The sequence below is a fragment of the Hyperolius riggenbachi genome, chromosome 3, assembly GCF_040937935.1.
Source record: "Hyperolius riggenbachi isolate aHypRig1 chromosome 3, aHypRig1.pri, whole genome shotgun sequence".
In the NCBI taxonomy this organism is placed as follows: domain Eukaryota; kingdom Metazoa; phylum Chordata; class Amphibia; order Anura; family Hyperoliidae; genus Hyperolius; species Hyperolius riggenbachi.
In genome coordinates, this window is record NC_090648.1 from 236,563,069 (window position 1) to 236,579,171 (window position 16,103).

Here is a 16,103-nt window from a genome sequence, read left to right on the forward strand (position 1 = left end):
GGAGACTGGAGGCACAAACACACTGCAAGGCTGTCAGGCTCTCAGAGGTAAATGTGCAGAAGCAGCGCAGATTCAGATACTTCTGACACCTTGTTTCATGTGGTGTAAATAAAGACAGCACAAATGACTACTGTGCAGGAGCCATGTTATTAGCAGAATGACCAGTAACATAAATAACAGTAATTACTGGAAACAGGAAACAGGAAGTACACCCCACAGTCATATATCATAGAGTTGTACTTGCACAAACATAACATCCATAACAGTATATGATGAACAAGTGGCGTGGGAGTAAAGTTGTAAGTAAGGGAGGAAGGTAAGCGGTGTGACCAATGCTCTTGGCTGGCGCTCACCTGAATCGAGTTTTATCAAGCATGTGTATGAGGCTAAAGAGTTGGGCAATGCAGACAAGGAGAGTCACTATTTGGGCGGAGATCGTGTTAGGCACCAGTAATCAAGTATGGCAGGCAGCAGACAAGGCAAGAGTCAGAAATCAGGCATAGGTAAGCAAGCAGGGCAGAAGACAATATAAATATTAATTCAATAGGCCAGGTCTGGTAATGCCAGGCATCTGGCACAAACCAAGCTGTTTAGAACTGGAAGCTCCTGCTGGCACCAGAAAATTGCAACCAGCATGCAAACTCCTGTACTCAGAAGTGCTGCATTTACATGTGTGTTACCCTGGTTGAGGCCATAATGTGTCAAATGGGAACTCAAAAATGTACAGAAATAGATGGTAATATATGTGCTGCCAGAATGCCCAGAAGGATAGGTAATGTGACATGGGTGGCATAGTGGTTTAGCACTCTCACCTTGCAGTGCTGGTTCCCTGGTTATAATCCCAGTCAGGGCACTATCTGCATGGAGTTTGTATGTTCTCTGCATGACTGCATACGTTTCCTCTGGGCACTTCAGGTTACTCCCATATCCCAAAACATACAGATAAGTTAAGTGGCTGGCTTCCCCTTAAATCGACCTTAGACTATGATAGACATAGGGCTATGGTAGGGATTACATTTTGAACCCCTCCGAGGGATAGTTAGTGTCAAATACTATAAACTCTGAAAAGTGCTGTGGAAGATGTTAGCGCTATAGATATACTAAATAATAATACTCCCCCGGGTGCTAATCAGAGCTGTTTTTTTGCAGATGATCATTGACAACCAGACCAATTTGCAGAGTTTGGGATTATGTAACTGGGAGCCTCTTCTCTTTGTCATCTATGCAAAAAGAGTTTCTCTGAGCTATTTGGGTAAAATAAAGTCCTGTTTTCTGAAGCATTTAACAGCCAAGGAACAGTGAGATACAGCTTGCAATAAGGTTTTACTGCAGGGAAATTCAAAGAGTCATTATGTCTGCTTTGTTTTATAGCTTAAAGCCAATGAGTACAGGTTTTAAAAAAAAAAGTTAGATACTCACCTAAGGAGAGGGAAGGCTCGGTCCTAATGAGCCTTCCCTCTCCTCTCCCGGTGCCCTCGGTGCTGCGCTGGCTCCCCCGTTCGCGTCCGCCGCTGCAGGGACTTCGGAGGTCTTCGGGAGCACTTGGGCTTCCGAAGACGGGCCGCTCCATACTACGTACGCGCGAGCACGTCATAGAGGGCGCTCGCGCATGCGTAGTAAGGAGCGGCCGCGTCATCGGGAGCCCGAGTGCTCCCGAAGCCTTCCGAAAGCTCCCTTCGGCATGCGGAAGTGGCAGTATTTGACCGAACTGGTCGAATACTGCCACGGGGGATCCTGCGCGGGACCGGGCACCGGGAGAGGAGAGGGAAGGCTCATTAGGACCGAGCCTTCCCTCTCCTTAGGTGAGTATCTGACTTTTTGTTTTTAAAACAGGTAAACATTCACTTTAAAAGACAGAGTAAGGTTTTAAAACTGTGATTGTGATAGTATGATGCGATGTTATATTAAAAAAAGCTACAATACCTGAAAATAAAAATATGAGACTCTTTTCTTTTCTACGATTGTTCTATTCATTATCCATACTACACATACAATTCATTATATAATAAGTTTTTTCACTTCAGGTTTGCTTCAATAGGATTCTTTTTATGATCAAACCTGAAAACACATAAATCAAAGGGACTCAGAGCACCTCTCATGGACATGCCTTTAAGCCAGACGACTTCCAACAAAGTCGTGCTATGACCCCTCTGGAGGAGCTTTTTGCAATGGCCATACATGTCACTTCCTCTTCCTGCTTCATTCAGTGATGCACTTCTCTAACAGAGAAGACAGGGGTGACCCGGAAGTTATAACAAAGCCAAGATGGCAGCCGCAATTTTTAAATTGAAATCGAATAAAAACTATTTGGTGTAGAATGGCGATTCAGGCATCAAATGAAAGAGGAGAGCACAAGCTACAGAAAGGTATGCATCTTTAAGTACTTTGCAGTACTGATCGGAGTCTCTAGGCATACCCATGAGAGGTGCTTGGAGTCCCTTTAAATTGCATGCTAGTAAAAATGTCAGCAACTGGACCTTGATTCCATGTTCTCCTTACACATAAACAAAAATCTGATTACTTGGACCTAACTTGGATATTTGTGATTTGCCATTGTTATATAAATAAATATGATAAAAATCTTCATAATTTTCTTTCAGTTTTTCTGTCCCTAAAAGAGAAGGTAAATAAAACATTCTGGGCTGGCTTGCATGCAAATGTAATTTAAGTTTCATACAGCTTGGAATTGGGCCAATCGAAACCGATAGGAACTACATTTAATTGGCCCATTTTTATGCTGCATACACTTTGCATTACATTTGTAATCAAGTTGCAATTCTTAGCATCTCTATTCCCTAGCTATCCATATGTAAAGTAAAACCAAACCCTTTTCATATGTTTAAGTTGTATTAGTACCTTATAGGACTGTTGAAGATCATATGGGGCATGCTGGATTATCCATGGAGAGTTAGTAATCATGAAAAGGTTAAGAATCCATGATATAACAAAACTTTTTAGAATTTCCAAGAAAAATGTGACATGGTCCATTTAAAGGGGCACTATGGTGAAAAATTTTAAAATTTTAAATATGTGCAAACATAAACAAATAAGAAGTACGCTTTTTCCAGAGTAAAATGAGCCATAAATTACTTTTTTCCTATGTTGCTGTCACTTACAGTAGGTAGTAAAAATCTGACAGAAGTGACTTTTTTGGTTTTGGACTAGTCCATCTCTTTATAGGGGATTCTCAGCAAGGCCTTTATTCTTTAGAAAGATATTCCCTAAAAAGGATTTAAACAATGATGCTGGCCAGCGAGCAGCTACACAGTTTTTTGGCAGTTGGACAGAGCAACTGCCATTCACTAAGTGCTTTTGAAAATAAATAAATCCCCGAGAATCCCCCATGAAGAGATGAACTAGTCCAAAACCTGTCGCTTCTGTCAGATTTCTACTACCTACTGTAAGTAACAGCAACATAGGAGAAAATTATTTTATGGCTCATTTTACTAGGGAAGAAACATACTTCTTATCCGTATATGTTTGCACATATTTTACATTTTATAATTTTTCACCATAGTGCCCCTTTAAGCCTTTTAATGTCTCTAATAAAGTTTGCTATAAAACAAATAAAAAAGGGGCAAACTTGTGTAGTAAAATAGGAGTTAGTACAGCAATATGACAATACAATTACTGTCTAACCACTAAAAAAGGGCAATTAAATGTTATTTTGTGTACATTTTATGCTATCATTTGGCAAATGTTTGATACTGTGGGGGCAGTATTATAGGATACTATCTTATCAGTGCTTATTTATGGAGCGATCAGTTTAGGTTTTAGAATTTTACTATGCCATCTTCCTGTATAATCATATCATAAATCCTATCTACCTTCATTACAAAAGTGCCAGCAAACAACATGCATTCTGTCATGATCGCTGCTGCAGCAGGCATTGCTGGAAGTAGTAGTGCTGCAGCTCAGGTAGTTCTGATCTCTTTCCATGCAAGCTGCATAGCTTTGTCTGCCTTTCCCTGCTGTCAGCTTGTGACTGGTTATCATTCACCTGTGTGGGAATCTGCATGTCTGCTCCCATTGGATGACCTCAGTATAAAGATCTGCTTCCTGCAGGACTCCTCGGGTTTTCATAGCTTCAGTTTAAGCCTGTCTTGCTGTCGCTTCAGCCCCCGATCGTGTTTCTTGTTCTAAAGATACTTTGCTGGTTTTGCATCATATATTGGTTCATTGCCCATATATATGCATACCAGCACGTTTATTATTTTCCTTGTATTCGTGTTACGTTGATACATCAGTGACGCTGATATATACGTACAAGAACTGTTTATATCCTGTGTTCAGTTAGTCAGTTCTAGCACGTTGATCACCCGTGCTGAGCTAGTTATCCTGTTCCTGGTCCTGTTTGTGGATTGCGTTCATCTCTGCGAGGAGATAACGAATCCTTCTGAATCCTGTCCTGTTACCGTTTGTGGATTGCGTTCATCTCTGCGAAGAGATAGCGAATCCTTCTGAGTCCTGTTCCCTGTATTACTCCAGTCCTAGTCAGCGTTCCTGCTTATGTCATATATCGGTTCATTGCCGATATATACATATGTTAGTCAGACGTTACAAATAGTTTCATTGATAGCTGTAATTGTAATACGCTAGGAAAACATACTTATTGTATATTTGTCTGTGTTACGTTCATCTATCTTGATCCTGCTGTTTCCTGACTATCCTGTCCTGTCTTTGTGAGGCACGCCATCGCTGCAACGCATTGGCTGCCTCATTCCAGTCTGTCTTGTTGTGGACGCTTGCTGTCACTAAGTAGCGGCTAGCTAGCAAGCGTTCATTCTGTCTACCTGTCCTGATCTCCTCAGTTCTGGTTTATGCGCTCAGAGCTACTTTGCGCTGAGACGTTATAGCGAAAGCATTGTTTGTGGCTGTCGGATCTGCACCGGCTCTGTGCGCCACAATCTCCTTTTGAAGTCAGTCCTCCCCTCCACTATACTGGGGATAGCCTGTTTCCTTGTGCTAGTGTGTGTACCTCCTCCACGTCAGCTCATGCGTTGCATGCTGACTGTGGAGAATACACCACCAAGCCTTACATTATGAAAACCCCATTACCAATCCCCATTGTGGGGGGGATTCCCAGAAAGTATGACACTGTTAATTATGGTTCCTGTACCTTTAAGAAATTTGAAGAACTTAGCTCTGAAACAGAAAATGAGTTTTCTCTGAATGTGCCAGGTTCCTGGCCAATCCTGATCTCCAAGCGACTCCTGTTTCAACCTGGGCACTCCAACTAGTTTATATTTTGTTTAAAGGGCAATTATTTCAGTGGGCATGTGATGTTCTCAATCATTCCGATTTGAATGAGAGACCGCTGGAATTTCTAGCGTTTGTGATCCATAACTGGTTGCGCATAGATCCATTGCCTTTTCCTCTAAATGAACTCCTGGCAGCAGGCCAATCAGCTGCTCCTTCAATTGTTTGCAGAAATGATCAGCAAGCAGAGAGTGTTCCTGATAATTTTCCTGCAGCCTTGAATAAATCACCAAAAACAGCAGGATCTAAGGCAAAACGCAAACGTTCTAAGAAACGTGTCCGATCTGCAGAGTCGTTATCCTTAGCGACTGAGACCTATAATGAGATTCTGCCATTAACAGATAATGAAATGCAATTGTCTTTCAGGGGAGTTAAATGGACTTATGAAACTACTAATGAACTTTCATCACTGGCTAGGGAAAATAAAGATTTTTGTTTAAAAGAATTATCTGAGTATGATTATGAGGAGATATTACAGAGTATTGAACAAATCAACTTATTTGTGAAGCAAGGAAAGTTTGCATACACTACAGTTCAACACTTGCTACAGGTATTGGAGATTCTTAAGAATAAGGAATCTTCCAATCACCTGCTAATTAACCCAATATATGTCCCTGCCACAATCATATCTGCAAACTATGATCTGCCTGTTAAGTATGCTTGGAATCCTCCATTTGAGAAAGGAGAGATGGAAGCTCTGGTCAATGAATGGAAGAATGATTCAAGTTCATTTTGTCAATTTTACAGTGCAAAAAGTGAATTAGTATTGAATGCATGCATTAAGTCTGCCTATAACCTAATAAAAACTGGTGTGTGTGGGTATGACTTTGTGGCTCCATTGATCGATGTGTGGAAAATGATTTTGGACGATTTTTATGCGATTCAATCAGTTGATACCAGGGAAGACACACTGTCAATTGGAGACTGTTCCACTTCTCCAGTTACTGAGTCCCTGCCATGTCTTGTGAATGTTCCTGTAACTCCACCCTGTACCATGGATAACTCAGTGTTACTTCCCAGTAAAACAGAAGCCACTGATACTTTCTTAACTTTGCCCTGCACAAATTTCTCAGCAGAGAATCCAGAGGTCCTGCTGACTTCTGAGTCCAGCCTAGCCAGTACTCATGAGTCTTTGTTCAGTGAAACAGACACCAGAAAAATCTTGCCTGTCTCTGCAAACACTTCTGCAGAAATTACCTGTGTTAATAAAGTTCAACTCCTGTCTGATCCAGCAGATGCCAATAGATGCACTACATCAGTTTCCGAGTCCCAGCAATCCTGTCCAGAAACCTCAGAACCCCAGCATCTGAATTTTCCAATTTTACAATTGAATGGTGATTCAGGTGCGCAAACATTGTGTCTTGATCTTCCTGTTTCTACACCTCGCTCTAGTTTCGTGAATAGCTCAGAGCATCTGCTATGTGAACCTGAAATCGCAGAATTATTACCTTGTTCAGAAAATGTTCCAGTAAATTTGCCCTGTATCGTGAATAGCTCAGAGCATCTGCTATGTGAACCTGAAATCGCAGAATTATTACCTTGTTCAGAAAATGTTCCAGTAAATTTGCCCTGTATCGTGAATAGCTCAGAGCATCTGCTATGTGAACCTGAAATCGCAGAATTATTACCTTGTTCAGAAAATGTTCCAGTAAATTTGCCCTGTACCATGAATTGTGCAGTAGATCTCTCCAATGAAACTCAGGTCACAGAATCATTATGCTGTCCAGCAGGTGCTTCCATGGTTTTGCCCTGCAATATGGACTGTTCAGTGATCCTGTCCAGTGAAGCTGTGGTCGCAGAGTCTTATGCTTCACCCAGTACTTGGGATACTTCAAACCCTCTGGCAGAGGAGTCTGAGGCACTGCTTACCTCAGTTGGTGTTGCAGTAATATTCACTTGTCTAGCAGCTGTTTTGGAATTACAGTCTGCTCTAATAAAACTTGATGAATTTCTGCCCAGCAAAGCAGAAGCCATTGAAATATTGTCCTCATCAGCAAGTGTGTTAGATACCTTGCCCTGTACACAGTCTGATTTAACCAATATTGTTGAGTCTCTCTCCAGTGTTGTAACAGCCGAGGAACTCCAGCCCTGTCCTTTGAATGTTTCAGAAGTCTTGCCCTGTAACATGGATAATTCTGATTCTCTGGTCAAAATAATAGAAATCTCAGAATTTCAGTCCGGTCTGATGAGTGTTCCTGAAACCCAGCCCTGTATCCTGAAAGATTCTGTTTCTCTGGCCGCTGTGGCAGAGGTTCCAGAGTCCCCTTCCTGTCCAGGGAATTCCTCAGTTTTGCCTAGTCCGGTGGGGGCTGCTGCAATACTGACTTGTTCTGCAGCGCCTCATGAGCTCCAATCCAGTGTATTAGATGAGTCTCTGTCCAGTCCAGAGGTAGTTGTGGAGTCCCTATCTGGTTCAGTGCATACATCAGAAGATTTGTCCTGTCTTGTTAGTGCCCCTGAATCTGATTTGTTACTGACTTTGCTGGAATCAGCGACATCTAAGTCTGATCCTGCATTCTCGTGTAAAAGTCCAGTAGTTGCGAAGTCTAGTCATGATGATTTTTTTTTGGCCAGTCCTGGTTTTGGTCCTGTCTTGGCTGACCCTGAGGCTCACAGTTCCTTGACATGCCCAGAGGTTTCTCTTGTGCCAGTGTGCCCAGATGTTCTTTGTGTGCCAGAATGCCCAAGTGTGTCTAAGGTGTTAGCGTGCTCTGATGCTTCCTTAGTAGGAACATGTTCTGATGTTGCCAGTCTGCCTGCATGCCCAGAGATGGTTCTGGTCCCTGAAAGCCCTGATCTTGATGTTTATCCTTGTGGCCCTGACTCGGGAATTGCCCTAGGTTCCATAGGGGTTCTTGATAGTTCTCCATGTGAGCCTAATGGGCGTTCTGACCTATGGGGATCTCTTTGGAGCTTCAAGGTGTTCTGGGAGGTCTCTGAGAAAACTTGTCCTGGTGCCTTGGACTGGTTCAACAGTGGGTTTTGTGTTGGTAAAGACAGTCCCGGTGGGCATTGCAAAGGCTTTGGCGTTTTTGAACGGTTCCTGGAAGGCGGTGGGTATCGCTCAGGGAGTTTCGGAGGGCTTTCTTCTGGAAATCATGGTTCTGATGGGTTTCACACTGGGGCTTGTAGTACTGATGGGCATGGTTCTGTAGGTTCTGGTTCTGATGGGTCCAGTCTTGTGGGGACTGATTCTGGAATTCGGTCTTGCCGGGCTGTCCCGGTCATCATGAATTATCAGTCAGACTGTTTTGTTGGGAATTTCAGTTTTGAACAGCGTCTGGAATACGCTTTTAAGGGCGGGGGTACTGTCATGATCGCTGCTGCAGCAGGCATTGCTGGAAGTAGTAGTGCTGCAGCTCAGGTAGTTCTGATCTCTTTCCATGCAAGCTGCATAGCTTTGTCTGCCTTTCCCTGCTGTCAGCTTGTGACTGATTATCATTCACCTGTGTGGGAATCTGCATGTCTGCTCCCATTGGATGACCTCAGTATAAAGAACTGCTTCCTGCAGGACTCCTCGGGTTTTCATAGCTTCAGTTTAAGCCTGTCTTGCTGTCGCATCAGCCCCCGATCGTGTTTCTTGTTCTAAAGATACTTTGCTGGTTTTGCATCATATATTGGTTCATTGCCCATATATATGCATACCAGCACGTTTATTATTTTCCTTGTATTCGTGTTACGTTGATACATCAGTGACGCTGATATATACGTACACGAACTGTTTATATCTTGTGTTCAGTTAGTCAGTTCTAGCACGTTGATCACCTGTGCTGAGCTAGTTATCCTGTTCCTGGTCCTGTTTGTGGATTGCGTTCATCTCTGCGAGGAGATAACGAATCCTTCTGAATCCTGTCCTGTTACCGTTTGTGGATTGCGTTCATCTCTGCGAAGAGATAGCGAATCCTTCTGAGTCCTGTTCCCTGTATTACTCCAGTCCTAGTCAGCATTCCTGCTTATGTCATATATCGGTTCATTGCCGATATATACATATGTTAGTCAGACGTTACAAATAGTTTCATTGATAGCTGTAATTGTAATACGCTAGGAAAACATACTTGTTGTATATTTGTCTGTGTTACGTTCATCTATCTTGATCCTGCTGTTTCCTGACTATCCTGTCCTGTCTTTGTGAGGCACGCCATCGCTGCAACGCATTGGCTGCCTCATTCCAGTCTGTCTTGTTGTGGACGCTTGCTGTCACTAAGTAGCGGCTAGCTAGCAAGCGCTCATTCTGTCTACCTGTCCTGATCTCCTCAGTTCTGGTTTATGCGCTCAGCGCTACTTTGCGCTGAGACGTTATAGCGAAAGCATTGTTTGTGGCTGTCGGATCTGCACCGGCTCTGTGCGCCACAATCTCCTTTTGGAGTCAGTCCTCCCCTCCACTATACTGGGGATAGCCTGTTTCCTTGTGCTAGTGTGTGTACCTCCTCCACGTCAGCTCATGCGTTGCATGCTGACTGTGGAGAATACACCACCAAGCCTTACACATTCATTGCCTGTGTGATCAGACAACTCATAATGGACACATTAAACATACAAACACTGTTAAAGGGAAGGTTCAGGGTGGCTGTTAAAAAAATAAAAATGCCCATCCACTTACCTGGGGCTTCCTCCAGCCCAAGGCAGCCAGGACGTGCCCTCGGCGCCGCTCCACAGGCTCCCGGTCCCCTCCGGTGGCCGACCCGACCTGGCCAGGCCGGCTGCCAGGTCGGGCTCTTCTGCGTTTCAAAATGCGCCTCACGGGGGCGCGCTGACGTCATCGGACGTCCTCCGGGCTGTACTGCGCAGAAGAGCCCGACCTGGCAGTCGGCCTGGCCAGGTCGGGTCGGCCACCGGAGGGGATCGGGAGCCTGCGGAGCGCGCCGAGGGCACGTTTTGGCTGCCACGGGCTGGAGGAAGCCCCAGGTAAGTGGATGGGCATTTTTATTTTTTTAACAGCCACCCTGAACCTTCCCTTTAAGGAAATACTCATAATGGACACATTAACAATACAAACACTGTTAAGGAAATAAAGCTTATGTCTTCCTGTCAGAAAGTAGATTAATTTTAACTATGTTTATATAGTATCAAGCTATTCCTTTTTCTTGTGCTATTAAGTATACATTCCATGTGAAATATTAACCAGATATTTCCATTGCATAATGTCAGTAAATGTCATATTTATTATTAAGAAAATAAAGTCCTTTCAAAGTAAAAATTCCTAGCCTTTTCTTTACCCTCAACAACCATTATAAAAGATCACTTCAAGCATACTAAATAAGAACTGTAACTTGGATCTGTCTATCATAGTCATCCTATAGCAGATATTGTGGGAGTGAGGCGCCACACCACAGGGCCATTATTTATTTATTTTCAGTCAAAACAATATTTTTTTCTTTTTCTTGTCTTAGTACAAAAATTACAAATCTTGATTAAAGTAAAAAAAGAAAAAAAACAGCCCATTAATTGGTGCCACGTAATTTTCAATTTTAAAAAATGATCCCAAGTTGGCTGGATTAATGTAGTTAACATAACTTCATATCTGGAAAGAGCCAATTTTCTAGAGTTGCATATATAGCTAGAGATACATAACCATTAGGGGGTTCTTGTAATTAGCAAAAGGGATTTTTCTTGTTAAATCAAACTCAAGATAACAGTGAATATTTATTGCAGACATTAAATACCAAATACAAAGCTTCGTTTTTAAATACATTAGGGAGTGTTTTAAAATATAACAAATACAGTAATTAAATATACATGCTACCAACGCAACTGTAGTCACATAGATTACGCATTTTTCAATGAGCATGCTAACATATCATATTTTATTATTACCTAAAACTAGGCCTAAGGCCTGTTTAAAGTGGATCCGAGGTGAACTTTTACACATTGCATAATTGTGTTACTTTCCTATTGTTTATAGGGCATAATACACACACACACAATCGGGCAAGCACCATCAACCACAAAATTAATTACCAAATATAATGGTATACGAGTTTGCAGAAATGAACTGTAGAATCAACAGGATCAAGCAAGAAACAGAAGTTCCCTAAAAAACCGCACCACTCAAGAGGTCTATATCTGCGTTATCAAATCTTTATTCAACAAAAAGTAATAAAAACACGTAAAAACAACGCAGGGCAGCCATGCTGAACACTAAGCCAATCATTAATATTGTTAAATACAAAAGTTATAAAGTCATCACAAGGCTATTAATCCATACAATACTGACCATTCAATTAATAATGATAAAAATAGATAGCATTATACACAGGTGTGAGATACACATAGCCATCCAAAAAAAAAACAATTGGATGTAGAGAAAACCTATAGCAGCAACATTATGTGAAGTAGGAGTCAACCATAGTTGAAAGTGCTAAAGTACAGTGCAAAGAAAGATCCCCTAGAAAAGAGAAATGGAAAAGATAGTGCAAATAGCAAATAAGAATTGTTTATAGGGCATTCCTCAAGCCAAATACTTTTTTGTTTTTGTTTTAATACTCTAATTCCCTATAAACTAAAAAAGCCACGCCCACAGGTTTTCAGAGAGCCTTGGCAGTAGCAAGGGCTCATGGGAGCTCAGTCTGGGCAGGAGGAGGGGGAGGTGTTACTAGCCATTGATTTAAGAGGCAGAGGGGAGGAGGAGAGGGGATTAGGCTGATGGCTCAAGATACAGATAAGCCTGCCTCTTTGTGTTTACAAACATGGCTGCTGTCATTGTATCACAGGAATAAATAATCATATTCTATTAAAAGTGTTTTCAGCTAGCTTTGCTGTGTAAACCATCTAAACTTTAGATAAGATATATAGACAAGTTACTTGTTATAGTTAGTTTTTCATCTCAGATCCGCTTTAAAAACGGGTGGTAGGCTGTGTCCGCGACCCCTGCACTGCCTCTCTTCCTCATTAGCAAGCACGCCGGGTTTCGCCCACGCACGCTGTGTGCGCACATGCCCACGCATGCACTCGCCCGCCCCCCTTCTGGGCCCGTCCTTCCCTGTTCTCAAGCAAGAGCCACACGTCATTCCCCCAGCTCTCGGCAATGTCTCTGCGTCCCTGAACAGGCACACAACTAAAAAACACACACACAGGGGCATGGGACACAGAGACACTTGCCTATTATTATATAGGATGATTCTATATTCCTAGACCACCTCCCTTTATCACTTCCTGTATCTTGGAGTAACCCAAGGCACAGGCCTCCGACCTCTTCTTTTCTCAATCCTTTAAACTTCTTGTTTTCTGATCTTCTACTCCTCTGTCCCTTTTGTCTGAAGAGCCGCCTGACACACAACCATCACAATCAAACTTCCAGAAACTGCTGCAATACTATCAGGAGCCCCAGCATAAAGCATTGTTATATCTTCTGCCAGGGCTTCCTATTGGCCCACTAATGGGGATTAGAGATGGCCCAAACTGTTCGCCCGCGAACTTATTCGCGCAAACTTCAGTGGTTTGCGTTCGTGAACGAACGCAAACTTTATGGTGGTTCGACCCGCCCCCTATACTACATCATGAGGGTCAACTTTGACCCTATACATCACAGTCAGCAGGCACAGGGTAGCCAATCAGGCTACACTCCCTCCTGGAGCCCCACTCCCCTTATAAAAAGCAGGCAGTGTCAGCCATTTCACTCACTCGTGTGGCTGCAGTAATTAGAGAAGGGAGAGGTGCTGCAGAGACATTAGGGAAAACTTAGTTAGGCTAAAGTTAGGCATGTTAGGTTGCTCTTTCTTGCTGATACTTATTTCTAAAAAGCACTCCTCATCCTCAACAGCTCTTTTGAGAGCTAATGTTGTTCTTGTGATCTAATTTTTGTGTGTGTGTGTGTCCCACAGACACTTGTGTTGCATATACAGCCCTGTCAGGTCAGTCAGTCTTAGCTGCTGGACCTTGGCCCCTTGGTAATTCCTACTGTGCCACTGCCAGGCCAAGCACATTCAGTGACTACCTGTGTGTGTGACAGCTGCACATTTGATATACCCATCACTGCATATACCTACCTGTTGTTCAGAGCACCCATCTACCTACATGAGCGCATGCAGTGTCACTGTACCTGTTCACGGTACCTGTGTGTGTGTGTGTGTGTGTGTCAGCTGCACATTTGTAATACCCATCACTGCATATACCTACCTGTTGTTCAGTGAACCCACCTACCTACAAGAGGGCATGCAGTGTGATTTTTAATACCACCAGTCACTGTACCTGTTCACAGTACCTGTGTGTGTGTGTGTGTGTGTGTGTGTGTGTGTGTGTGTGTGTGTGTGTGTGTGTGTGTGTGTGTGTGTGTGTGTGTGTGTGTGTGTGTGTGTGTGTGTGTGTGTGTGTGTGAGAGAGACAGCTCCACATTTGTAATACCCATCACTGCATATACCTACCTGTTGTTCAGTGCACCCACCTACCTACGTGAGTGCCCGCAGTGTGATATTTAATACCACCAGTCACTGTACCTGTTCACGGTACCTGTGTGTGTGACAGCTGCAAATTTGTCATACCAGTCATTGCATAATTGTTCACAGTACCTGTGTGGCCGCACGCTGTGTGATATACCACTCCGTGCATACCTGTTAACTGCACCTGTGTGACAGCTGCACATTGTATTGTAATACCAGTCACTGCATACCTTTCACTGCACTTGTGTGACTGCACATTGTATTAGTCAAGTCAGTCCATACCTTTCACTGCACCTGTGTGACTGCACATTGTATTATACCTGGCAGTCAGTACATACCTTTCACTTGAATGGATAGCAGACTTGCCCTCCATAACAGATTCTCATTAAAGGATTTAAAGTTGATTCATCTCATATACAGCAGGGCCTCGAAAGTCCTCCTGTATTGTTATTTTTTTGTCATTACCTCTGGACTTGCATGCCATGCCTGCTGCCTTCCTTGGATGTGTGGTGGTAGCCATTTCTCAGGCTATAACTCCGGACCAGAATTGAACCCTGAATCCCTGGCCATTACCCGTGGTCACCATGGTACTGAGAAAGTAATATGGAAACTTCTTTATCAGTCACACAGTTGAATGGATGGCAGACTTGCCCTCCATAACAGATTCTCGTTAAAGGATTTAAAGTTGATTTGTCTCATATACAGCAGGGCCTCAAAAGTCCTCTTGTATTGTTATTTTTTGGCACTACCTCAAGACTTGCATGTCATGCCTGCTGCCTTTCTTGGATGTGTGATTCCCCGGTCGTACGCTTTCTTTAACAATGGTAGAGAAAGAACCATCAACAGTATGAGCAGCGATGGACTACTGGGTGCGCAGGCTTGACCTGTGGCCAGAGCTGTCACAATTTGCCATCAAACTTCTGGCTTGCCCTGCCTCAAGCATCCTAGAAAGGACCTTCAGCACAGCTGGAGGCATTGTCAGTGAGAAGAGAAGTCGCCTAGGTCAAAAAAGGTGTTCAGTACCTCACCTTTATTAAAATGAATGAGGCATGGATCCCGGAGGGCTACTGCCTGCCCAAAGACTAAGTCAGTCTCGACCCCCCCCCCCCACACACACACTGTTGTTCTATCATTGAGCTACCACAGCCCGGCGACCATATGGGCTTGAAAACCCCCATGGCCTGCACTCTCGCCATGGTGCGCACCAGTCCAGCAAGGCCGTCACTACACAAACAGCTGTTTGCGGTGCGTTACACAGTGAGTTTGGTGTGAAGCAGTACACTAATTACACTACCTGATTGATGTATACACATGCAAGATGTTTTAAAGCACTTTATGCCTGCAATTTAGCATTGCAATGCGATTTCTGCCCTTAAAACGCTGCTGTGCGTCAAATCCAGATTTTTCCCCGGGACTTTTGGCATGTATTCCACTCATCCATGCAAAAACTCAGATGTTAGACCCCTTGAAACATCTTTTCCATCACTTTTCTGGTCAGAATGAATGTTTCTAGTTTTCAAAGTTCACCTCCCCATTGAAGCCTATTGCGGTTCGCGAAAGTTCACGCGAACCGAACTTTTGCGGAAGTTCGCATTCGAGGTTTGCGAACTGAAAATCGGAGGTTCGAGCCATCTCTAATGGGGATAAGTGAGAATCCTTTTTTAAGAGAATTCCCATTGACCAGTTGAAAATACCATTAGGAACCCAAGGTGTCATATTCAAATATGCATTTCCCTTCACTCTATTATTTATGCAAAAACAAAAAAAAACAACAAACAAACAAATTCTAGCTTTAAAATTTGCTGCTCAGGTTTGTGTTGGTGTATGGATTGATCAATGGTTACTTTATTGGTCACTGATCTATTAAAGATGTTCCTTTGTCACCTAAACTACTGCACTACTGTGTGTGCATTTTCTCCCCTCATGCCGTATTCAATTAACTTTTCTCCTACATTTTTTTTTACAGGAGATATTTTCACTTCTCATGAACAAATTATAAAATAAGTTTGATATTACTTTTAACCTACTTTTTAGTAGTCTTTCAGTAGCTAGGTGATATAAAGTTAGCTTGTAAATAAGATGAAAGATGAGCTAAATTTCAGGAGAAAAGTTTATGGAAATAGGGACCCTTGTATCTTTTACAAGTATTACAAGATAAACATTATATACTGTAACTTATACTGTACTGTATGTTAGGCTCAAAGATAAATACAACTGTTCTAAAGACTTCCTATCAGAAAATATGGGTGTGGTAGTCTGGTAGAGTCTACTATAGAATCTGATTACTCTAGGTCTGTTGGAAAAGTTGCAGTGGCTCCTGCACTGTGCAGATAGTTACTCATTTATAAGGATGTCAGTTACTGGTCATTAGTAACAATCCATTTCAAAATTAATCTTGAGGAAGCATTCTTGCCTTTCTTAACTCCAGAAGTAATAACAAAAAGTCTGTCAGAGCCTCTAAAAGTGGAA

At 42.8% G+C, this 16,103-nt stretch overlaps 1 long non-coding RNA gene across 1 annotated transcript in view; it reads left to right on the forward strand.

Moving 5' to 3' along the window:
* The first annotated feature begins 224 nt into the window (after window positions 1-224).
* The window catches only part of LOC137561354 (uncharacterized), a 57,324-nt gene continuing 41,445 nt past the window's right edge, over window positions 225-16,103 (forward strand). The window contains exon 1 of the long non-coding RNA XR_011029979.1: window positions 225-316. This is a non-coding gene — a long non-coding RNA (uncharacterized lncRNA). The remainder of the gene's footprint in view (window positions 317-16,103) is intronic.